The sequence below is a fragment of the Miscanthus floridulus genome, chromosome 7 (assembly GCF_019320115.1).
Source record: "Miscanthus floridulus cultivar M001 chromosome 7, ASM1932011v1, whole genome shotgun sequence".
Classification (NCBI taxonomy): domain Eukaryota; kingdom Viridiplantae; phylum Streptophyta; class Magnoliopsida; order Poales; family Poaceae; genus Miscanthus; species Miscanthus floridulus.
The window spans coordinates 36,270,332-36,296,003 of NC_089586.1; the positions used below are offsets into that span (position 1 = coordinate 36,270,332).

Consider the following 25,672-nt stretch of genomic DNA (forward strand, 5'->3'; position numbering starts at 1 on the left):
ATGTCCATCCTCAGCAGTGTCCTCTCTGTCGTTGCCGGTGAGCTCCGGCCATTGCCTTTCGGTGGCCTCCCTCACTATCTTTTCGGCCTGAGCATAGCATCGAGGATCTGCACAGATAGCAACTTGACGGCGAAGGCATCGATAGACTTTGGTTGCATGGTCAAGGGCGCGCCGGAGGCCATGTTCCATCCGGCCACGCCTGAGGAGTGAGGACATCACCGCTCTCATCCGGTTCTCCGCCTCCTCAGCTACGCCGTTCCCGGTGGCACCGCACAGGCAGGGACACAGCTGGCGTAGCCTGGCGCTCGCCCCAGGCGGCGTTGTCGTGGACATGCGCTTGCTGGGGTGCGATCACCGCCCCCCCCGAATCAACGTGTCCGCAGCCGGTGTGGAGCCGTATGTGGACGTCGGTGGTGAGCAGCTCTAGATCGACGAGCTCCGCGCGACGCTGCGTCAAGGGCTCACGCCAAGCGTGTGGACAGACTACCTCTGGCTCACCGTTGGCGGCACGCTCTCCAACGCGGGCATCGGCGGGCAGGTGTTCTGGCATGGCCCGCAGATCGCCAACGTGCATGAACTTGACGCTGTCACAGGTACTATTTCAATTAGCGTCTCAACTCTACGTAGCAATGATACATATATACTTACTGCAAATGACCAATTAAGTAGCTAATCAGAAGCGATATATATATCATCGGTTTTGCTTTTGCAGGAGCTGGTGACATGCTCCCGGGACAAGAACTCGGACCTGTTCTTCGCAGCCCTAGGCGGATTGGTCGAGTTCGGGGTCTGTTTATATCAAAATTTGGGGAGAAGAACATGGAAACTCGAAGCTTCCAAAATTATGTCGATCAAGGAATCGATTGCATGAGGATCAATATCAGCTGATTCAGATGCGGCACTGGAATCGGCTCTCTTTAAATGATGCTAATGAGCTACAGTTGGCGTCGGGAAATACATATCGGACTCTGCAAAAAGGGAAAGATTAGCGTCCAAGTTATCTTAAATTAGGAATATTTTTCTCTTATGCCAAACATTGTAATGAATCATGCATAAGTAGGACTCATGTTTAGATTCCGGGTATAAATATTGGACCCTGGCTATTGTAAAGGGACATCCAATCAATCAAATACAATTTACTTTTTTTTGGCTCCGTGCAAACCCTTAGGAGTAGGAGTAGAGTAGATCTCAACGAGTTCTTCAGCAAGCAGGACTGCATCGGTCCGGCTGACCTCCGGCTTGTCTGTAAGTACCATCATGGCTTATACTTTGGTTTATACGGCTGCATCGATCCAATCGACCTCCACTGTGAACTCTAGTATAAGCTAGTTATCGACTCTTGTCTAGTTCAAGTACGGCTGCATCGATCCGGTTGACCTCCACTCCTCGAATTAGATTAAGGTCAAGTTATCGGCTCTATCTAGGGGTGGCGTCCTTCTAGTAGATTCATTAAGTTACCAATCTTGCTGATGTTCTTATTGTTATTAGTTTGCATCAACATCAATCTGCCCGGTCAAGATCGATTTATATCGGTTTCATATCCTTTTAGTCCGTCGTTTGCTTTGTCACAACATGATACTTCTTACTCTAAGCGACGGGTTATGTTTCATCGGCTATTTTTTACTTCGATCTTGATCGTGCATAGTACGCAGTTAAGGCATGCATGATCTTGAAGATGTTTGCTGGCTAGTTAAATCTGGTCTATAGTTTGCTATTATGGCTGCAACGATCTGGTCGATCCCCACTGATGGCATTGTAGGTTGGAGGATGCTAGTTAGTAGATTTGTTCTCGATTAGATGTGATCTTAACTATTTGCTATGCCTGCATCGGCTAAATAGCCGATCGCCTATGCGTTAACACCTACAGTATGTTTACATAATTCTGTTAAACGTGAATAGATCTGTTTACTTTAAAGGTTTGATTTGTTGTCTTTATCACGACTGCATCGATCCGGTCGAACCCCACTGTTAGAGATAGCAGGTTAGGTCTGATGAGTCCATAAGTTTGTCCACGTGAAATAGTCGATTGTTCACACGTTGTAGTCTTTTTTCACCTGAATCGGCTGTTTCAGCCGATCCATTTTGAGCCTTCATGTATAGCATGTCTTTTGGAAAGCCTGTCGAAGTATAGATGTTTTTGTGGATTCTTCGGTTTTAGTTTGTTATTATCATCATAGCTACCATTGATCTGGTCGAATCTCACTATTGATGGTAACAGATTTGATTTAGAGTGCTTATAGATCCATTTGTATTAGACAATCGATTTGTTCGCATGCTATATCCTTTCTCATCAGATTCATCGGCTCAATGCTTTATACTGGTAATATTTGTCTAGCTAATGATCTTCCTTACATCTACATGTACTGTACCTGTCAATATAAAATCAATCGCTGCCCACGAGCTTTATAGTCCGTAACAGCCGATTTATGTGCGTATTGGCTATTTAGTCGATTTTCCTATCTAGCTGCTCCTAAAGCGGCACACTTGGAACTGTCTGGGCAAAGGCCGGTATGTTCCACCTTAAATTACTGATAAACTTTCTCTCTTTATCAATTGCAGGTTAAATTGACTGGCACGTCTCAAGAGGAATTCACAAGATCGGTTACCCCTGCGTTGAAGCCAAGCAGATCTCTAGCCTTGCTCCATCAAGCAGATCCTTCTGACTTGCTGTGTTTCGACGCATTTTCGTGCCAACACACATCTTGGCACGCCCGGTGGGACTCCACAATCATCATGGCGGCTTACAACAACAATGACATCCTTATAGTGCCGTATGAAGACTTACCTGATGAAGATAAAGATGTCATCAGCAAAGCTATAGAAGAATTTCAGAACAAGTATTTGTTGTCCTACACCAAGACACATAACAATACAATTGTTCAGAAATATCCACTACCAAGAGTTTGGTTGCATGGGCAGACAGATGCAGATGAAGCTAAAGACAGACGTTTCTTCGTAGAGGCTGTAAACAAGTCTGTTTATGATGCCATGTCAAATCATAATGAAGTTTTCTTGAACACATTCCACAACACAATGAAAGAGGTGTTTCATAGGTTTCTAGTTGATCAGGTTGGGCCAGCTTATTACTACATTCCACATCCATCGACTCAGGGGACTAATCAAGCCGGTACTAGCCATCAAAAAATAGCACCAGCTGGTAATGATGATGTCCAGATGGTTCAGAGCTCAGCTGAGCAAGTTCAAGGTGCTACTACTAATCAGATATAGTATAATCCTAGATCGTTAGAACAACATGTGCAACAGCCAACGAGGCAAGTTCGAAATCAAATGGTCAATTTTGGCACATCGGGCTAGATACCATCGTTGGCTCAAAAAATAGCATCATCAGTTTAAAGGATTCGTAGAGATATAGATCCTAACATCTACAACCAGAGACTTCAAGCAGCAAACCAGCAAAGGACCTAGCAGATAGAGATTCCATAAGGGTATCATTATGTCATAGGTTACAACACCCTTCACATAATTCCAAATCCATGGTATCAAGGTACTTGAAATTTTAATCCACAGATGGGTTAGCAATTGCAGAGAGATTCAAATTCAAATGCTGATGAGTTGTTGCTTAGAGTGACCGAGATGATGAAGAATCAGTTCGGTTTGAAGCCAAAAGGGCAGACCTTCTCGTACAAACACCTATATCCAGAATGGTATGATTTGGTCGCTCTTCCTACTAATTACAGACTCCCAGAGTTTGCTAAGTTCACTGGCCAAGATAGCACAAGCACAATAGAATATGTCAGTCAGTATCTTATACAGTTGGGCGAAGCATCCTTTGAAGAGGCCCATCGAGTTCATTTCTTCTCCTTGTCCCTGTTAGGACCAACCTTCACTTGGTTTTCATCACTGCCAGTTAACTCCATTGCCAATTGGGCTGACCTAGAGAAGAAGTTTCATACATATTTTTACACTAGGATATGAGAAAAGAAGATTACCGATTTGACAACCATAGGGCAGAGAACTAATGAATCGGGCACTGAGTTTCTTCAGAGATTATGAGAGACCAGAAATTTATGCTTCTCACTGAACTTAACTGATGATCAGCTAGCTCCTTTGGCCGTTTAAGGAATGTTGTCAACATGGAGAGAGAAGCTGCTGGGACAAGAATTTGATAACTTGGGTCAGTTGGCTCAACGAGTGGCAGCACTCAATAGCCAATTCTAGAATATGCACAGAGATACCTAATTCCAAAAGAATACCACAATGGCCGAAGCCTATAATCCATATTTAGTCGATGATGACTATGACGACGACAAAGAAGAAGAGGTTGCTGCGGCTGAATGGAATTGGGGTAAGAAGATAGTAATGGTGCCAAATCCTTGGGGAAGAGGAGTCGAAGAGAGCTATGACTTTGACGTCACAAAATTGGACAAGCTCTTTGATTTCTTGCTCGAGATGGGACAGATCAAGTTGCCCGACAATCATGTTATGTTGCCTCCCGATCAGTTAAAGAATAAGAAGTTCTATAAATTTCACAACGCCTCTTCTCATTATACTAATGAGTGCAGAGTTTTCCGGCAGCATATACAGAGGGCTATTTAGCAAGGAAGGCTCAAATTTGATATACCTCGAAAGATAAAAGTTGATGATAATCCTTTCCCTACAGATCATAACATGGTTGATGCGAGGTTGCTCAAAGGAAAGGCTAAAGTCCTAACATTAATTAGATCAAGAGAAACTAGAATAGTCGATCCCGAGATACAAATATCGGTTGATGAATATAGAGAAAATTGAAGGCGTTGTGACCAACAAAAGAGCCGATATGAGCAGGAAGAGACGTCTAAGGATGGGGCGATAAAGCCGCATGTTACATCTCAAATTTTGTTGAATAAATGGCAGTGGCAGAAGGAAAAGGATTATCAGCGTTGGTTAGAAGAGCAAGAATACCAGTGTTAGCAGGAAAAAAAGAGGTATGAAAGAAAGCAAGCTGAATCACATTGGAATTGTCCTTTCTTCAGACATTGCTGGAACAAAGGTTTGAAATTGCCTACCAGAAATAACTGTTCAGAATGCGGCGAGCAATATTAGAAGTTTAGGCAATCTTAAGCCAACCACTGGTCTATCCATGCTTGAGATGAGTATCATCATAATAACATGGATCGGTGCTTAAAAAATAGAAGTATTCATAATCGGCTGGGGAAGCAAGTTGTTGATTAAAACTAGGCTGATTATGAAGAAGAAAGTAATGAGGAAGAATATGTTTGGCAGGAAGGCCAATGGTGTCCAGGAGGTTTGACAAGAAGCCAGAAAAGAAGGGTGCAACGCCTGAGGAACAGAGAACTGGAACAGGCTCAAGCATCTGGTAGACCTCAAGTGTGGCGTGCTAAATGAACAGCCGATAGAGAGCAACCATCAGCTAATATTCAAATGGTTTTTCTATTGCTATCATAATTTAGGGCTCCAGCAGATTAAGAAGTTTATTCAGATTTTGATGAATCAGAGTATGAGGAAATAGTTGCCAAGTTGACAGTTATACAACAGGCTATATTTGATAAGCCAGTCAAGCATCGGCACTTAAAGGCTTTATATGTAAAAGGTTTTGTTGATGGGAAGCTGATGAACAAGATGTTGGTGGATGGAGGTGCTTTTGTCAATCTTATGCCTTACACCACTTTTCATAAACTTAGCAAGGGATCAGGAGATTTGATTGAGACCGACATGATGCTTAAGGATTTTGGGGGTAATACGCCTAAGACCCGGGGGGCAATGAATGTCGAACTGACAATCAGAAGTAAGACTCTACTCACCATATTTTTTGTCATCGATGGAAAAGGTTCATACAATTTACTTCTCGGTCATGACTGGATTCATGCAAATTGTTGTGTGCCATCAACCATGCATCAATGTTTGATTCAATGGCATGGAGATGATGTTGAGCTAGTTCACGCTGGTGAATCCATGAGTATCGCGACAACCGATTCAGTATATTGGGAGCTAGAAGACTTCGAGTGTTTTTCTAGCAAGTTATGGGAAGGAGGCTTCATTAAGATTAGTAATGAAAGCCATCAACCGATCCAACCAATCGGCTCTGAGAGTTTGTTTTGAATAGATAATCATGGCTTCGCGTCGGCCGGTGTATTAAGGAAGATAGACATTGGTCATGAAGATAGGCCTAAACCGACGTATATAATCACTAATTCGAATCCTGAGTACAAGCCAGAGTTGATAAATTTATTAAAAGGAATTTGAAGGTTGTTCTACTTAGTGAGATGCTTGGCTTGGATCGATCGACTGTTTAATCTTTGGTCTAGAGAGTTCTGGTGCAACCTGTCAATGAGTGATTAATGGAAAACTATTGAAGGAGTATTATCTTAACATTTAGATTGACACTTGATAGCTGATTTGTTCAGTCATCGGCTCTAATAGCCGATACTAGAAGGGTATCACCTCTAGTTCAAAAATAAACCCGAAGAGGTAAAAGCCGATACGATATGTATCGCCTATAGAGCAAAAGCAAAAACGAAGACAATCATGACATATACAAGGGCATTGCACTGAGACAGTCATGGAAGAGCAGAAGATTTTATTCATTAGTTTGCCCTAAATACAAACTAATCGAAGACCTTGTTCACCACATCATGAGCGGATGTGATGTCTATAATGGCCTCCGCTACAACGACAAATTCTTTGATCAAATCCTCATGCTCCTCGGGGCCATCACCCATCGGGAAGCTGGTCTCCATGGTGTGGAGCTCATGCCTGGTCTAGACCTATGCCGCGGCCAGCGCCACCGATGCGCCATGACAGACACCATGGAGGGCGATTTCCTGAACATGGGTTGGAACATCGTGGAGGCGAGCGTTGATAATGGAGCCTCGGGCATTGATGACATCCGTAGCCGCATTCGCCGCCAGTTGGAGGGACTCCAACTACACCGTCAGGGCTGATGATCATAGAAACAGGAGAGCTATCAATATAAAGACAATGGAAATCAGAATAAAAACATTCCTAGAATTCATCTTACCCGCCACGATGGCGTCGAACTCGGCCAGCCGTGCCCGAGCGGCGCTGGCCTCTTCTTCGGTAGCGTGAAGGGTGGCTTGAGAGACCCCAAGGTAGATCTCAAGCTAGCCGTTGTCCCAAGTCACCTCAGAATAACGGTCTTGGGCTGCCCTCCACTCTCGAAGGAAACACCAGGCATCGTCGCTGTTGTAAGAGTTGGAAGAATCCAACGATGAGGACAGCGTAGAAGATGCAGCATCAGAGGGCTCACCGGCCCTGGGGAGAGGATGAAGACTATCATTCAAGATGAACCTATAAACAAGTTAGAAAAGTTCATCGCCATGAATAGAAGATATCAATCTCACCTTATGCATCACAAGCGCTGGTTCACTAGCATAGCCTCCTCTGGAATCTCCTCCGCCGCACGTTTGCCGCGGTTGTCCTCGCCGGCCATGGAGTTTAGTTGGATCTACAAGAAGGGGGAAAAACCGCTATAGAATCTATAAGGGCATAGAAGTGCGAAGGAATAGGAACAGGAACAGTTGCGAGTGTAGATGTGTTCAAGGCCGGAGCCCTCGGCTGATATTTGAAGCCACGGAGCGAGGAGGTGGATGCCTCAAGACATGTAAAAGGCAACTACAATTAATAGAAGGGGAAGCGCCACCTCACTAATGCTGAAGAGAATACGACATTTGGTGACTAAGGATAGAAGATCGAGGGGTTCTCTTAATAAAGGCTGTGTTTTCATTCTTAATCAGATTAAGGTTAGAAGTCTGGTATCGGCTATTTTCAAATCGGCTCTTTAGCCAAAACAAGAAGCACAATGAGGCAATAGAAAGTATGGTTATAATTGATTCTACACAATATATATGTTGATATACAAATTACAAGTCTAGAACATCTTGGATTGCTTTCAATACTTCTAGCCAAATAGTATCAACTTCTATGATTTGTTGCTTGTCTTCTTCGACTGATCCAGGAATGTTCTCGAGGCTACTGCGGATGGCTATGCCTTCTCTGACTTTGGCCAACAGTTCCTATTTCTTTTGTTTGATGGCATCGAATATTTGAGCCAGGTTGGACTTATGATGATCGATGACAACCTTCATGTTCTCTAGCTCCTTCTCATGTTCTGCACGCTTGATTTCCTATTGGGACAACTCTGGATCGATCCTGAGGGAGGAGTTCTTCAAATCATTCATCAGCTGTGTCAGCTTTTTAGCCTCTTGCCCGTTGGAGTTCCCCTTGGCCAATAAGGTTTCATGGTTGGGCAGGTTCCTCTGGGCCTTTTTTGCCTTTGGGGCTTCATCTTCAATAATGGATGAAGGTGACAAGACTCTGGAAAGGACTGGGGATGAATTATCCTTAATAGCCAAGAAGACTCTTTGCATTGAATCAGTATCTTGGACCAAATCGGCTATATTCTTCTCAAACATTGGCAGTACATCCCTTAGCTGATTTCTGGTCTCTTCTGACAAAGCTTCCTTAGAGGAAGCTGCTGATGAGCTAATCTCGTCTTCATCTAGATACTCCTCAAGATTTAAAGAGTAGCACAGAGCTAGAAGATTGGGTGCCTATATATAAGAAAAATCTTGATTAGGAGGTTTGGATCAGTTTATAATAAAATGAATGGTGAAAGTGGATATAGTACCTTTTCTGTGGTAGCCTCTATATGAAGAGAAGGAACGGCTGATGATGCACCGGTAATATTTGGTTGAATCGGCTCTAAACTCTCAACATTGGTATATGTAAATATCAAGGAAGATCTTTGGTTTGTGATTATTGCAGAAGGATAAAATGGGTATATGATTTTTTTACCATCAGTTGTGTGCTAAACTAGGGAATCAACAACCTGGGTGTCGACAACAGTAGGATCATTTTCAGTAAGTAGACTATCAAACTCCTGCTCCTGCATGAGTGTTCCCTCAAAGGGTATTTGGCGTGATAAATGGTCAGATGAAGGGTGAAATTGGATAAGAGTCAAGAACTTTAAGGAGATACCTTGGCAATGTTGGGGATTAAAGTGGAGGGATCCTCTTCTTCTGCAATCCTAAGAACGTCGGTTGGTTCAACTAAAATCGGCTCTTCTTGGAGAGCGGTCGATGAAGGTTTAGTTGATGCTGAACTAAATGCCTAGGACAACAGCTCCGCACCCAGAACCTATTGGGATGCAATGGTTGATAACTATGAAGTAAGGGGATCAGAAGTTTAATATCATTTTGAGGAAAAGACGAATTGTCTGCCTAAGCAACTGATAGTCTTGTTCTGCGGAGTCTTTTCCCAGTAACGGCTTTCTAGGTTGCCCCTTGGACTGCCTTGCGCTTTGAAGATTGATACATCACGATCATGGGGGCAGCATGAGTTTTCACCAACTTCTTCAATGGAGGTGCAGCAGATCCTATTCTTGGAACTGGGAATGGTGGCTGATAATCTATAGGATGCCCCTTCCTATCCAAGTTTGGAGGATCGAATTCAGTGTCCTAAAAGGGTCTGTCAGAACAGTTGGCAAGAGAATTCATCGAATAGTTTTCTGAAAAAGGAATGGAAAGTTACCTCTCTGTCATAAGCAAATTCCCCATCTAGAGCTATGCACAAAGGATGGACCGACCCACAGAAGAGATGGGAGTGCCATTCTTGCCACCAGGAATCAAAGAGAGTGGAAGAGAAACTAACTTTGGTCCAGTCATGCAAGCAAAGGGAAGGAAGATTTGATCCCAGTTGAAAGACTCTAGAGGCTTCCATCACCTCACTGATACCTTCTCTTGGCTTTAGTGTGTTCTTGAAGAACAATTGAGGGGGGAGTTGACCAAGACCAAACTGACTAGCTACGAAAGATAGGTTGTAAAACTCATAAGTTGGAAGGTTGCCTAGAAGGAAGGGACCTATAGCCATCTTGCCATAGCCATGACAAAATTCAGCTAGGAGAATACATGGTTTGATAAAGGAGTTGAAGATTGCAGCTGCCGTTTCATCTGAACAGCTTGATTCAAATTGAAATTTAAATGGGAGGACCAAGTCATTGTTCTCATCCTCATCATAAGGTAGCCAAGTCAATGTATCTGCATCAAATCCTCTATAAAACTTTCTAAAGAGATGGCCATCATCGACATCAATTGTTATGGCCGATGCAGCTTCACCATAGCTCATGTACTATCGGGTTCTTCCTTCTTCGTCTCTATATTCCTCATCAAAGTTGGAGGAAGGAAAGCTCAGGTTTCTAAGATCAGGCCTTACAATCTTGTGCATATACAGGTTCAACCATAGCTATATCAACCACCAAGGGCCACTAATAGTATGCACTAGTTCATTCTTCAGCAACTGGGCAGCTACCTAGTACATCAGATAATAAGCAGCTCCTAACAGATACTTTCCAAGGGGGATATCCTTGCCCACTGTCAGATGCTCTACCATAAGTTTGTGATTGTAAGTTGGACCACAAGATGACCCACAGAAGATGAATCTTTCTAGCGACATATTTAGAAAAGCCACGTATTCTCTTTCACTAACAGCTGATCCGTCTCCAACATGGTTTAGGATATAGCTTGCCCATCCTATGCAATATGATATCTTGGCTAATTTTTTGGAACCAGCACTTAAGTAATCATAAGGCTGCATTGATCTAGTTATTCTAAGGCCGGTCAACATGTAAGCATCGGCCAGAGTAATGTGCATTGGTCCGTGACCAAAAATGAAAGCGTTCAGGGTATGGGGCCAGAAATAAGATGCAGAAATTAGGAGTGAATCATTCCTCTCCATTCTAGACAACGAGAGTGTCAAACATTAATTCAAATATAAACCTCCCAATCTTGAGCCTTTTTCTTGGATACCCTATGAAACCAGTCTCTCTATCCCTTAGGCATTTTGGGCTAGTTTCTAAAAGGAGTTTTGGTGTTCCAGGAGGACGGAAGGAGTTTGAAGGGGATTTGGTTGGTTTCTTGATGGATAAAATCAGATGGATCAGGGTCACCCATAGGCCCAAGAAAATAGACATTGGGAGCAACGGCTGATGGAATCAAGATTTCATTCCTCATTTCCTAGAAATTGGATGAAATAAATTTGAGAAGAAAGGAAATACAGGGTAGCGACCGATACTTTGAGAATGGGAACTTGAAAGCATACCTTAGGGACATGGTCGCTGGTCGCCATGGTAGCCGAAATAGATTTGAATCTGAGGAGGACTGCTTGAATAAAATTTGATAGGGCAGAGGATTTGTTAGGGTTGAGACTTTGGCGATGGCGGCGTCGACTGTTAAGATTTGCTCAAGAAAGAAGGGGAAAGCAAACATGCCGAGTGAGTTGGAAAAGATATTATTGTGATATTATATGAGACTCAGGCCGGGAAGTTAGGAGTCACGCGTATATCTCGAAATAGAACTGTTGCGGCGTGGTAAACAGATAAATAAGAATTTTGGAATAAAATCATTTTTATCCCAAAATTGGGGGGCATGTGTTTACACCAAAATTTGGGAAGAAGAACGCGGGAACTCGAAGCTTCCAAAATTATGTCGATCAAGGAATCGATTGCATGAGGATCGATATCAGCTGATTCAGATGCAACACTGGAATTAGCTCTTTAAATGACGTCAGTAGATAATGATAATAGGCTACAGTTGGCATCGGGAAATGCATATTAGACTCTTCAAAAAGGGAAAGATTAGGGTCCAAGTTATCTTAAATTAGGAATATTTTCTCTTATGCCAAAGATTGTAATGAATCGTGCATAAGTAGGACTCATGTTTAGATTCCGGGTATAAATATTGGACCCCGGCTATTGTAAAGGGACATCCAATCAATCAAATATAATTTACTTTTTTTGGCTCCGTGCCAACCCTTAGGAGTAGGAGTAGGAGTAGAGTAGATCTCGGCGAGTTCTTCAGCAAGCAGGGCTGCATCGGTTCGGCCGACCTCCGGCTTGTCTGTAAGTACCGTCATGGCTTATACTTTGGTTTGTATGGCTGCATCGATCTGGTCGACCTCCACAGCTCGAATTAGATTAAGATCAAGTGATTGGCTCTATCTAGGGGTGTCGTCCTTTGGGTAGATTCATTAAGTTACCGATCTTGCTGATTTTCTTATTGTCATTAGTTTGCAGCAACATCAATCTGCTCGGTCAAGATCGATTTAGATCGGCCTCATATCCTTTTAGTCCATCGTTTGCTTTGTCACAACATGATATTTCTTACTCTGAGCGACTTGTTATGTTTCATCGGCTGTTTTTACTTTGATCTTGATCGTGCATAGTACACGGTTAAGGCATGTATGATCTTGAAGAGGTTTGCTGGCTAGTTAAATCTGGTCTATAGTTCACTATTATGGCTGCAACGATCTGGTCGATCTCCACTTATGGCACTATAGGTTGGAGGATGCTAGTTAGTAGATTTGTTCTCGATTAGGCATGACCTTAACTGTTTGCTATGCCTGCATAGGCTAAATAGCCGATCGCCTATGTGTTAACGCCTATAGTATGTTTACATGATTCTGGTAAACGTGAATAGATCTATTTACTTTAAAGGTTTGATTTGTTGTCTTTATCATGGCTATATCGATCCGGTCGAACCCCACTATTAGAGATAGCAGGTTAGGTCTGATGAGTCCATAGGTTTATCCGCGTGAAATAGTCGATTGTTCACATGCTGTAGTCCTTTTTCACCCTAATCGGCTGTTTCAGCCGATCCGTTTTGAGCCTTCACGTATAGCATGTCTTTCAGAAAGCCTATCAAAGTATAGATGTTTTTGCAGATTCTTCAGTTTTAGTTTGTTAATATCATCATAGATGCTATCGATCCGATCGAACCTCACTATTGATGGTAACAAATTAGATTCAGAGCGTTTGTAGACCATTTGTATTGGACAGTCGATTTGTTCACATGCCATATCCTTTCTCATCAGATTCATCGGCTCAATGCTTTATACTAGAAATATCTGCCTAGCTGATGATCTTCCTTACATCTACGTGTACTGTTGTCGACATAGAATTTTTATCTCCGTGCCGAGGACACACGCAGCAAGCCGGAAGGGTCCGCTCGATGGAGCAGATCCGCCTAGCTTTAGCGCAAGGGTGGTGGATCCTGCGCAATCCTCCCGAGATGTGCCAGTCAATTTGACTCTACAATTGACAAGGAGAGAAAGCTTATCAGTAATTAAGGGCGGAACATGCCGGTGTTGCCAGACAGTCCCGAATATGCGGCTCGGAGAGCCAATATGAGAGGAGATCGACTAAATAGTCGATTCCAGCGTATTCATAAGAATAAATTGATTAAAGCACATGGGGTTGTATAAGAAGAATCGGTTATCATTCAGGATAAATCTTATTTAAGCAAATATCAACCAATGGCAATAAGATATCAATGATGATCAGTTTATACTGAGCCAACAATTATAAGTAACCGAACCTCTTTTTACATAAAGAAACAATTCAACACCACTTAACCATTTAATAGAGATAAATCTAATGAACATGTTAGATCTCATCAATCACCATGACCAGTGGGGCATGAGGCAGAATCATGCAGGCCGTAGAAACAATAATAGACTCGATGACCCTAACTCATTACTAATATCAGTGGGGCATGAGGCAGAATCATGTAGTCCATAATACAATAACAAGATCATGGGGCTAACATATCTTTCAACTTATCTCTACTTCAATGATCCCGTAATGTGAACTGTTCATGAAAGCGCTCGATATCGGCTAAACAACCGATTCAGGCATAGCGCATAGTTAAGGTCATGCCTTCTTAGGAACAGGTCTACCAACTAAGGATCCCCACTCCACGGTGCCAATAGTGGGGTGAGAGGCAGAATCCCACAGGCCATGGTGACGGGCCATGGAACGGTTTTCATTAACTAATAGATCTACTCAAGATAGAACATGCCTTAACCGCACACTATGCACGATTAAGATTGACACAAAACAGCCGATAAAAACATAACTCATCTCTTAAGATGTAGATTAGATCAATTTTAGATTAGGAAACGATGAGTTAAATAAGATATAAGGCCGATCCAGATCAATCTTAATTGGGCAGAGTGATATTGCTGTAATTAGATAAACAATGAAAGCAACAAGCAATATTAGTAACTTAATGAATCTACCAAAGACTGCCATACTAAGGTAGAGCCGATAACTTGACCTTGATCTAATTCAAGCAGTGGGGTGTGAGGCAGAATCACATAGGCCATACTTGAATTAGACAAGAGTCGATAACTAGCCTATACTAGAGTCACAGTGGGGGTCGATCGGATCGATGCAGCCATACGAACAGAGGTATAAATCATGACGGTACTTACAGACAAACAGTGGAGGTCGACCGGATTGATGCAGCCGTACTTACTGAAGAACTCACTGAGATCTACTCTACTCCTACTCCTATGGGGTGGCCGGAGCCAAAAAAAAGTAATTGACTTGTATTTGATTGATTGTGTCCTTTTACAATAGCCGATGTTTGATATTTATATCCGGAGTCTAAACATGAATCTTACTCGAGTACAACTCAATACAATATTTGGCATAATGAAAACATTCCTAATTTAAGATAACTTGGACTCTAATCTTTTCCTTTTTGTAGAGTCTAGCATGTCTCGTCCCAGCGCCGATCGTAGCTTCTGTCGTTATCTGCTGGCGCTATCTGAAGAAAGCTGATTCTAGTGCTGCGTTCGAATCAACTGGCTCCGATCTCCACACAGCTAATTCCTTGATGACATGATTTTGGGAGCTTCCAAATCTCTACAACTCTTCTTCCAAATTCTGGTGTAAACACATGCCCCCCAATTTTGGAATAAAAGTAATTTTATTCCAAAATTATCACGTCTCCATCTTTGATGGGTCTACAGTCATGGGTAGAGAATCTTGATCTGGGGTCTACTATTTGTCATCGCCTATGTTAGTTCATGAGCCCGTGCTTCACAACTTTTATGAGAGCATCATTGCTTCACGGGCACTTGGATTCATCCTTCAAGATCGTCTATAAAATGCCTATCCGCCCCCGGTGAGAGCAGCTTAACGATTCAGCTATGTTTCTCTTCCACCTGCCCTCTCGAGCTCTGACTTCGCCAGACCCTCCATGGTCCATCCTTTTGCTATGAAGATCTTGAGTGGCTAGAAGAATTCTTGTGTATAGGGTGATTGTGTCGCTCATTCTAGCGCCTTTTTGAGCAAGAGGATCAGCTATTGTGGCTAGAAGAAGTCTTGTGATACCACCTGAGTCTTCTCTCCATGCTCACAAAGCTGTTCTAGTGTTTGCAAGGGCTAAAATGTGTGGACACCTTCCCCTTGTTTGCTTCATAAAATGCCTACTGGGAGAGCCACAGGCTTCTTTCCCGCAGTTCCCGATCATCGAGAAACTAGTCAGGCGTCTGTCAAGCGGGCGGCCTTTCCCCTTCTCCTGGTATAATTCCATTATTCGGCCAATGTGACCTGGTTCATGATGACCTTTGGCCTTGTGGGGGCCCAGACTCCCTTCAATCCAAAGAAGTCTTGGTGGGTTGATTTCTGGTTAATGTAAATTCTTCGTATCCATCCCACGACGTTTCGTAATCTGGGGAAGCAATAAGTCCGAATCTGTTATCTCTTCGTTATCTCTCCCCTAAAATTCCGGAGTGCCGATCTATTTCCGTATCAGTTTTTAGTTTTCACACCTTCGGCGAAATCCATCTCCTCACCTCCCCGGGCTATATATGCGAGCCACGGCTGGGGCTCAGAAAACTACCCGTCTCATCTCAAACCTTCTGCGTCTTTAGCAAAGTTCCTGCTTTTCTGTAGGTTTGAGATCATGGAGAATAGCAAGAGGCCTGCTGAGAAAGTTCTTAATGGGTTCGCATCATCGCGCCAATGTCTTCATCACTGGGAAGGTGCTACTCGAGATGTCTCCACCACCCCAGAGCACAGGGTCGACTTGGTTCAATCTTCGAGATCATCTTCAACACTGATTCGTCACCAGCTTCCCAGTTGTCCAAGGAGGCAGATCGATAATGACGATCTAATCGCTTCCATTGATCGGACTAAATAAAGTTTAACCAGCTGTCTTTCCCTCGTGAAGTCGGCTCTGGCCATGATTCAAATCCGATCGTCCTCCGAGGCCGATCTAAGGGAATGGTTGGCTAGGGCTGAAGTCAGAATCACAGGTGAGACGGCTACCACAATCTCCTTTGCTTTTTCTTAACTTTGCCTTCGAGATCTTCTGATCAACCCTTTTTTTTGAATTTTTTCAGATCTAACTACTCAGTTAGAAAGCCTTCGATCAGCCATAGATCATGCGGTGGGATTTGTCAATGCTAGGGGCGCTGTTCCGGTAGTCCGTTTGCATGACATTCCAAACCGCGTCAGGGAGGTTGCTCTCCATGGCGTTCGCCATGGTGCTGCCACAACGTTGGCTACTGCACAAGCCCGCTCTGGTCACAATCTTTGGTTTCTTCCTCGTGGTTTCCTGGATGTAGTGCCCCCCGAGGATCATGAGCGTTTGATTGAGGAATTCTTTAGCGCCGCCAACTCTATAGCTTTCAATACTTTGGCTGATGATGTAGTGAGCAAATTGTCTTCCGGCCCATAGCTTGTAATAGGTGATTTTTAGCAAACAATTCCCTTGTCTTGAATGATTTTCCTTTGTCTCGTATTTCATATTATACGTATCACTTCATCCATGTTTGCTTTTCCCCCTATAGGCGATACGCATCGTACCGACTTCTGTTCCTTTGGGTTCATTTTTTGTACTAGAGGCGATACCTTTCTGATATTGGCTATTAGAGCTATCGACCGAACAAATTGGCTACTTAAGTGTTAATCCAAATGCTGGGATAATATTTCTTTAGATATTTCCCATTGATTGCTTAGCTGAACTCTTCTTCCCCTCCTAGTGTCTCCAAAATATAAGCATTACCGGGCGCACAACGTTTGATCCGATAAGGCCCTTCCCAATTGGGTGACCATTTGCCGAACTTACTATCCTTTGACCCAGTTGGCAATTTCACTTTCCACACCAGATCTCCTTCAAAAAATTTCTTATTCTTGACCCTTTTATTGTAATATTTTGCGACCCTCAGTTTATTGGCTTCAATATTTTCGAGAGCATGTAGCCGAAGGCAACTTAAGTCTTCTAAGTCATCCATCATAAGATTTTTGTAGACTTCGGCTATAAAATCATTCTATAACATAACACACCTCGATCCAATCTGAACTTCCCAAGGAAGAACTGCGTTATGGCCATACACAAGCTCATAAGGTGATGTTTTAATTGATCCATGACAGGCCATCATGTATGCCCATAGTGCCTCATTAAGCGTCGAATGCCACTTCCTGGGTTGTTCCTCAATTTTCTTCTTGATTAACTTAATCATAATCTGATTAGACGCCTCTGTCTGAGCATTAGCCTAAGCATAGTAAGGAGACGAATTTAGCAGCTTGATCCCCATATTGGCAGCAAAATCTTCGAATTCCTCTGATGTGAACATGTCCCTTGATCGGTAGTGATGGTTTGAGGAATCCCAAATTGATACATAATATGCTCCTTGACAAAATCAAACATGTTTTTTGAAGTTACCATTTTCAAGGGGACTGCTTCAACCCACTTGGTGAAGTAATCTATTGCTAATAATATGAACTTATGTCCTTTGCTCGAGGGTGGAAAGATCTGGCCAATTAAATCAATTCCCCAGCCCCAAAACGGCCATGGCTTGATTATTGGGTTCATGGCCGATGTAGGCGACTTCTGGATATTACCAAAACATTGATAGTCTTGGCATCCCTTGTAATATTCAAAATAGTCTTCTAATATTGTTGGCTAGAAATATTCAGTTCTGCGGATAATCCATTTCATCTTATAAGCTGATTGATGGGCTCCACATATCCCTTCATGCACTTCGCCCATCAACACCTTGGCCTCTTCTTGATTCAGGCATTTGAGTAAGGCCCCATCGATCATTTTGTAATACAGCTGATCATCCAGCAAAATGTATTTAGTCGATTTATACCTTAGCTTTCTGGTAACTTTTCATGATGGATTTCTAAGGTAGTCGACTATCTCAACTCTCCAATCATTATATAAGGTTTCATTACTCAAGATTTCTTGAATTACTCGATAACCTAATGCACTTTGAGCCAAACGGTTAGCTTCTTGATTCTGTGCCCTCGGGATGTGCTGAAATGAGACATGAGGAAACTCTTTGAGCAACTTCTGACACTTGTCATAATATCTCCTTAAAGTGTCTTCTTTGCACTCATATAGGCCGATCAACTGATTAATAATTAACAGTGAGTCTCCAAATATTTCAATTGCTTCGGCCTTTACCTCATGAAGAAGTTGAATCCCTCTCAGAATAACCTCATATTCTGCTTGATTGTTGGTAACCATTGGCTCGGTTGGAAAGGCAAACTCAAAATTTGCCCCCCGATGTAAAATAATAACAATACCAATGCCGCCACCTTGCTTGCAAGATGATCCATCGAAGAATAATGTCCAAGGTACCGGCTCTACATAATTCATGCTTGGTTTACGATGCTGGGTGACAAAATTGGCTATTACCTGCCCTTTGACTGCTTTAGCCGATTCGTACCTCAAGTCAAACTCTGATAACGCGAGAATCCATTTTCCCACTCTCCCATTTAGTATTGGCATCGATAACATGTGCTTGATTACGTCAGCCTTGGAAACAACCGTACACTCGGCCGACAATAAGTATGCCTCAACTTGGTGCAAGACAAATATAAGCACAAGAATAACTTTTCGGTGGGAGAATATCTTGTTTCTAGATCTAGAAGTCTCCAACTTAGATAGAAAACCACTCGCTCCTTTTCTTCAAACTCTTGTATCAGGGCCCATCCAATTGTTTTGTCATCGGTCGATATGTACAACTTGTAAGGCTTACCCTGCTGAGGAGGAACTAGAACGGGTGGATGCTTCATATACTCTTTTATCTCATCAAACGCCTTCTGTTGTATGTCACCCCATCTGAATTCTTGATCATTTTTTAATTTTAACAAGGGAGAAAATGGAAGAACCCTTTCCGACAAATTTGAAATAAACCTTCTGATGAAATTAATCTTGCCAAGCAAAGACTGCAACTTTGTCTTAGTAGTCGGGGGCACCGCATCGTCAATTGCTTTCATGCTCTTCTGACTGACCTCGATCCCCCTCTCGTGGACCATAAAACCCAAGAATTGCCCAACTGATACCCCAAAGGCACACTTATTAGGATTCATCTTTAGACCATGCTTTCTTGTGCATTCCAGAGTCTCCCGCAAATCAGCTAGATGCTCTTTGTACCCTTTTGATTTTATCATCACATCATCAATGTAGATTTCAACAATCCTACCGATCAACTTATGAAAAATATAATTCATTGCTCTTTGATAAGTGGCACCAGCATTCTTCAGACCAAAGGTCATCACAACCCACTCGATCAAGCCGATTGTGCTGGGGCACCTAAAAGCGGTCTTCGATATGTCCTCTTTAGCCATGAAAATTTGGTTATACCCTGCATTGCCGTCCATGAAGCTAATAACCTTGTGCCCGACTGCTGCATCTACTAACATATCGGCTATCGGCATCGGATAACCATCCATGGGTGTGGCTTTGTTTAGATCCCTGAAATCAATGCAAACCCTTAATTTTCCATTCTTCTTGTATACAGGGACAACATTCGATATCCACTCTGCATATCGGCATGGTCGGATAAACTTCGCCTCCAGTAGCCTTTCAGTCTCCTTTTTAATATCATCAAGCATGTTTGGATTGAATCTCCTTGGAGCCTGCTTGAATGGTTGATATCCATGTTTGGTTGGCAACCGATGTTCAACAATTGACTAGTCTAAACCAAGCATCTCGTAGTATTCCCAAGCAAAGCAGTCTTTAAATTCTTTCAATAAATTAATTAATTCCCGCATATACTTCGGATCCAATTTAGCACTTACATATGTTGGCCTAGGTCTATCTCTAGAACCAATATCCACTTCTTCCAATTCATCAGCCGACATGAAGTTGTGTCCTAGTTTACCATCTGTACCATCTATTGGATTATCCATTAAAACAAAATTTCAAAGCCGACTGCTTGGATCGGCTGTGGGCTTTCACCATTGACTCTGAATTCTAATGGCAATAGAAAAGCCATTTGAATATCAGCCGATGGTTGCTTTCTATTGGCTGTTTGCTTAGCACGCCATACTGGAGTTTTACCAGATGCCTAATCCTCTTCCATCTCTTTATTCCTTAGGCATTGCACCCTTCTTTTCTGGCTTCTTATTAATCCTCCGGGGTACCATTTGCCTTCCTACCAGACATGTTCCCTCTGGTTGCTTCCTTCTTCATGATCAGCCCAGTCTTGGTCAACAACTCTTTTTCCCAGCCGATCATGAATACTTTTATTTTTTAAGCACCGATCCATGTTATTATGATGATATGCATCCTGGGCATGGATAGACCGGCGGTTGATTTGAGATTACCTAAACTCCCAATATTGATTGCTGCATTCTGGACAGTTATATCTAGTAGGCAATTTCAAACCTTTGTTCTAGCAGTATCTTTAGAAAGGAAAATTCCAGTGCGATTCGGCTTGCTTCCTTTCATACCTTTCTTCTTCCAGTTGATGCTGGTATTCTTGATCCTCTAACCATCGCTGATAATCTTTTTCCTTCTGCCACCGCCACTTATTCAATAGGATCCAAGATGTGACTCATGGCTTCGTCGCTCCATCCTTTGACGTTTCCCCTTGCTCATATTGGCTCCTCTGCTGATCACGATGTTTTCTAATCTCTTTGTATTCATTAGCCGATATTTGCATCTTGGGATCAACTATTCCAGCTTCTCTTGATTTGGCCAATGTTAGGACCTTAGTCTTTCCTTTGAATAGCCCAACATCAACCATATTTTGATCTCCTAGGAAAGGATTATCATCAACTTTCATCTTCCGTGGCGTAACGAACTTGAGCCTCCCTTGCTGAATAGCCTTCTGTATATGCTGCTGGAAAATTCTGCACTTATTAGTGGAATGAGAAGTAGCATTATGGAACTTGTAGAACTTCTTATTCTTCAACTGTTTAGGGGGCAACATAACATGATTGTCCGGCAATTTGATCTGGTCCTTCTCAAGTAAGAAGTCAAAGAGCTTGTCCAATTTTGTGACGTTGAAGTCATAGCTCTCCTCGATTCCTCTTCCTACCATCACTGTCTTCTTACCCCAATTCCATTCAGCTATAGCAACCTCTTCTTCTTCATCTTCATAGCCGTCATCAATTGAGTATGGATCATAAGCTTTGGCTACTGTGGTGCTCTTCTAGAATCGGGTATCTCTGCGCATACTCTGGAATTGGCTATTGAGCGCTGCTACTCGTTGAGCCAATTGTCCCAAGTTGTCAAACTCTTGTCCCAGCAGCTTTTCTTTACACATTGGCAACATTCCTTGGATAGCTAAAATAGCTAGCTAATCATTGGCCAAGCTCAATGAGAAGCACAAGTTCCTAGTCTCTCGGAATCTCTAAAGAAACTCAGTGCACGATTCATTAGTCCTCTATCTCATGGTTGTCAAATCAGTTATCTTCTTTTCTCTAGTCCTAGTGTAAAAATATGTATGAAACTTCTTTTCTAGGTCAGCCCAATTGGTAATGGAGTTGACTGGTAGTGACGAAAACCAAGTGAAGGCTAGCCCTGACAGGGACAAGGAGAAGAAACAAACTCGATGGACATCCTCAACTGATGCTTCGCCCAATTGTGTGAGATACCGACTGACATGTTCTATTGTGCTTTTACTGTCTTGACCAGTGAACTTGGCGAACTCTGGGAGCCTATAATTTGTAGGAAGAGCGACCAATTCATACCATTCTGGATATAGGCATTTGTACGAAAAGGTCAGCCCTTTTGGCTTCAGACCGAACTAATTCTTCATCATCTCGGTCACCTTCAGTAGCAACTCATCAGCTTACGGATTTGGATTTCTCGGTACTTGCTGACCCATTTGTGGATTGAAATCCCATGTGCCTTGATATCCTGGGTTTGGTATCATGTGGAGAGTGTTATAATCTGTGCCATAGTGATACTCTTGTGGAATCTCAATCTGCTAGGTCCATTGCTAGCTTGCTGCTTGAAGTCTCTGATTATAGACACAAGGATCTATATCTCTATGGATTCTTTGAATTGATGGTGCTATTTTTTGAGCCGACGACGGTATGTGGCCTGATGTGCCAAAATTGATCATCTAATTCTGACTTTGCCCCACCGGCTGTTGCACATGCTGTATCGACGGTCCAGGATTGTACTGTATCTGATTTGTAGTAGTACCTGGAGTTTGTTCAGATGAACCTTGAAGTGCCTGGACATCACCATTACCAGCTGGTGCTGCTTCTTGATGGCTGGTACCGACTTGATTAGTCCCTTGGGTCAATGGATCTGGAATGTTGTAACAAGTCGATCCAAACTGATCAACTGGAATTCCATGAATCACCTCTTTCATGGCGTTGTGAAATGCATCAACAAAAGCTTCATTGCGGCTTGATATGGCATCACAAATAGATTTGTCTATGGCTTCTGTAAAGAAACGCCTGTCTTCAGCTTCGACTATATCTGTCTATCCGTGTAGTAGAACTCTTGGCAGTGGAAATTTCTAAATAATTGTGCTATCACATGTTTTGGTGTAGGATAACAAACACTTCTTCTAAAATTCTTCTGTAGCTTTGTTAATGGTATCCTTATCTTCATCAGGTAGGTCTTCATAATGTACCATAAGGATGTTGTCGTTGTTGTGAACCGCCATGACGATTGTGGTGTCCCACTAGGTGTGCCAGAAACGTGTGTCGACACAGAATTTTCGTCTCCGTGCCGAGGACACACGCAGTAAGCCGGAAGGGTCCGCTCAATGGAGCAGATCCGCCTAGCTTCAGCGCAAGGGTGGTCGATCCTGCGCAATCCTCCCAAGATGTGCTAGTTAATTTGACCCTGCAATTGACAAGGAGAGAAAGCTTATCAGTAATTAAGGGCGAAACGTGCCGGTGTTACCAGACAGTCCCGAATGTGCGGCTCTGAGAGCCGATATGAGAGAAGATCGACTAAATAGTCGATTCTAGCATATTTAAAAGAATAAATTGATTAAAGCACATGGGGTTGTATAAGAAGAATCGGTTATCATTCAGGATTAATCTTATTTAAGCAAATATCAACCAATGGCAATAAGATATCAATGATGATCGGTTTATACTGAGCCAATGATTATAAGTAACTGAACCTCTTTTTATATAAAGAAACAATTCAACACCACTTAACCATTTAATAAAGATAAATCTAATGAACATGTTAGATCTCATCTATCACCATGACCAGTGGGGCATGAGGCAGAATCATGCAGGCCGTAGAAACAACAATAGACTCGATGACCCTAACTCATTACTAATATTAGTGGGGCATGAGGTAGAATCATGCAGGCCATAATATAATAACAAGATCATGGGTCTAACAAATATTTCAACTTATCTCAACTTCAATGATCCCATAATGTGAACTGTTTGTGAATGCGCTCGATATCGGCTAAACAGCCAATTCAGGCATAGCGCACAATTAAGGTCATGCCTTCTCAGGAATGGGTCTACTAACTAACAATCCCCACTCCATGGTGCCAATAGTGGGGTGAGAGGCAGAATCCCACAGGCCGTGATGACGGGCCATGGAACGGTTTTCATTAACTAATAGATCTACTCAAGATCGAACATGCCTTAACCGCACGCTATGCATGATTAAGATTGACGCAAAACAGCCGATAAAAACATAACTCATCGCTTAAGATGTAGATTAGATCAATTTTAGATTAGTAAATGATGAGTTAAATAAGATATAAGGTCGATCTAGATCAATCTCAGTCAGGTAGAGTGATATTGCTGTAATTAGATAAACAATGAAAGCAATAAGCAATATCGGTAATTTAATGAATCTACCAAAGACTGCCATACTAAGGTAGAGCCGATAACTTGACCTTGATCTAATTCAAGTAGTGGGGTATGAGGCAGAATCACACAGGCCATACTTGAATTAGACAAGAGTCGATAACTAGCCTATACCAGAGTCACAGTGGGGGTCGACCGGATCGATGCAGCCATATGAACAGAGGTATAAACCATGATGGTACTTACAGACAAGCAGTGGAGGTCGACCAGATTGATGCAGCCGTACTTGCTGAAGAACTCACCGAGATCTACTCTACTCCTACTCCTAAGGGGTGGCTGGAGCCAAAAAAAAGTAATTGACTTGTATTTGATTGATTGTGTCCTTTTACAATAGCCGGGGTTTGATATTTATACCCGGAGTCTAAACATGAATCTTACTCGAGTACGACTCAATACAATCTTTGGCATAATGAAAACATTCCTAATTTAAGATAACTTGGACTCTAATCTTTCCCTTTTTGTAGAGTCCAGCATGTCTCGTCCCAGCACCGATCGTAGCTTCTGTCGTTATCTACTGGTGCTATCTGAAAAAAAGCGGATTCTAGTGCTGCGTTCGAATCAACTGGCTCCGATCTCCACGCAGTTGATTCCTTGATGACATGATTTTGGGAGCTTCCAAATCCCTGCAACTCTTCTTCCAAATTCTGGTGTAAACAACTGTACCTATCAACATAAAATCAATAGCTGCCCACGAGCTTTACAGTTCGTAACAGCCGATTTCTGTGTGTATTAGCTATTTAGTTGATTTTCCTGTCTAGCTGCTCCGGAAGCAGCACACTTGGAACTGTCTGGGCAAAGGCTGGTATGTTCCACCTTAAATTACTGATAACATTTCTCTCCTTATCAATTGTAGGTCAAATTGATGGGCATGTCTCGAGAGGAATTCGCAGGATCGGTTACCCCTGCGTTGAAGCCAAGCGGATCTCCAGCCTTGCTCCATCAAGTAGATCCTTTTGGCTTGCTGTGTGTCGATGCATTTTCATGCTGACAGGGTCATAACCTGAGCTCGGATCTGGCTTAAGCCAGCCCCAAAGCGGGTGCATTGGGTCTGGCTCGACTACTCGGATGTGGCAAGGTTCACAAAATCACAAAGGACCAGGAGCTTCTCATATAAAAAATTGGGTTAGCGGGGTGTTCGACTATGTTGAAGGCCAAGTCCAACTAAACCGATCCTTGGTCGAAGGTCACAAGTCCACATCATTCTTCTCTGCAAATGATCTCGATAGGCTTGTTTTAAGGACCGGATCCACCGCAATCTACTACATCGAAGGTGCCATGTACTACTATGATGAAGATATTGTCTCATCTCCTATAGATCAGGTAAGGGAAGAACCAAATTTAGTTATATTATGAGGATGATGAGGAAAAAGAAGAAGAATGTTAATTCTTCTTTTGCTTTTGTTCATGGCAGAAAATGGAGGCTTCTCGTTGCAGCAACTAAACTTCGAGCCAGCCCATGTGTTCATGAAGGATGTGACATATATACAGTTCCTTGATCATGTGTGAGACGAGGGGAGGGTGCTCCAGTCATCCCACGGTCTCACATCCTTGACTTCGACACCTGTGTATTCAAGGGTCTCCTCAGGGATGCCAACCTAGCTGGGGAAATAATCCTCATGTATCCATGGCTCGATGACGGCGGTGACCCCACAGCTACAGATGACCAGGTGTTCTATGTAGTGAGTTTGATTTGGTCAGCATTGTCCCCGGATGATGTGCAACGACTAGATCGGGGCAACAAAGCAGTGCTGGATTTTTGCCATGAGGCCACCATAGAGTGCAAGCAGCGTCTCAAGACGA

The 25,672-nt window shown here is 42.8% G+C and overlaps 1 pseudogene; it reads left to right on the forward strand.

Annotated features, from left to right (window-relative positions):
* LOC136465353 (cytokinin dehydrogenase 7-like) lies at positions 1-25,378 on the forward strand (annotated as a pseudogene).
* The last annotated feature ends 294 nt before the right edge of the window (positions 25,379-25,672 follow it).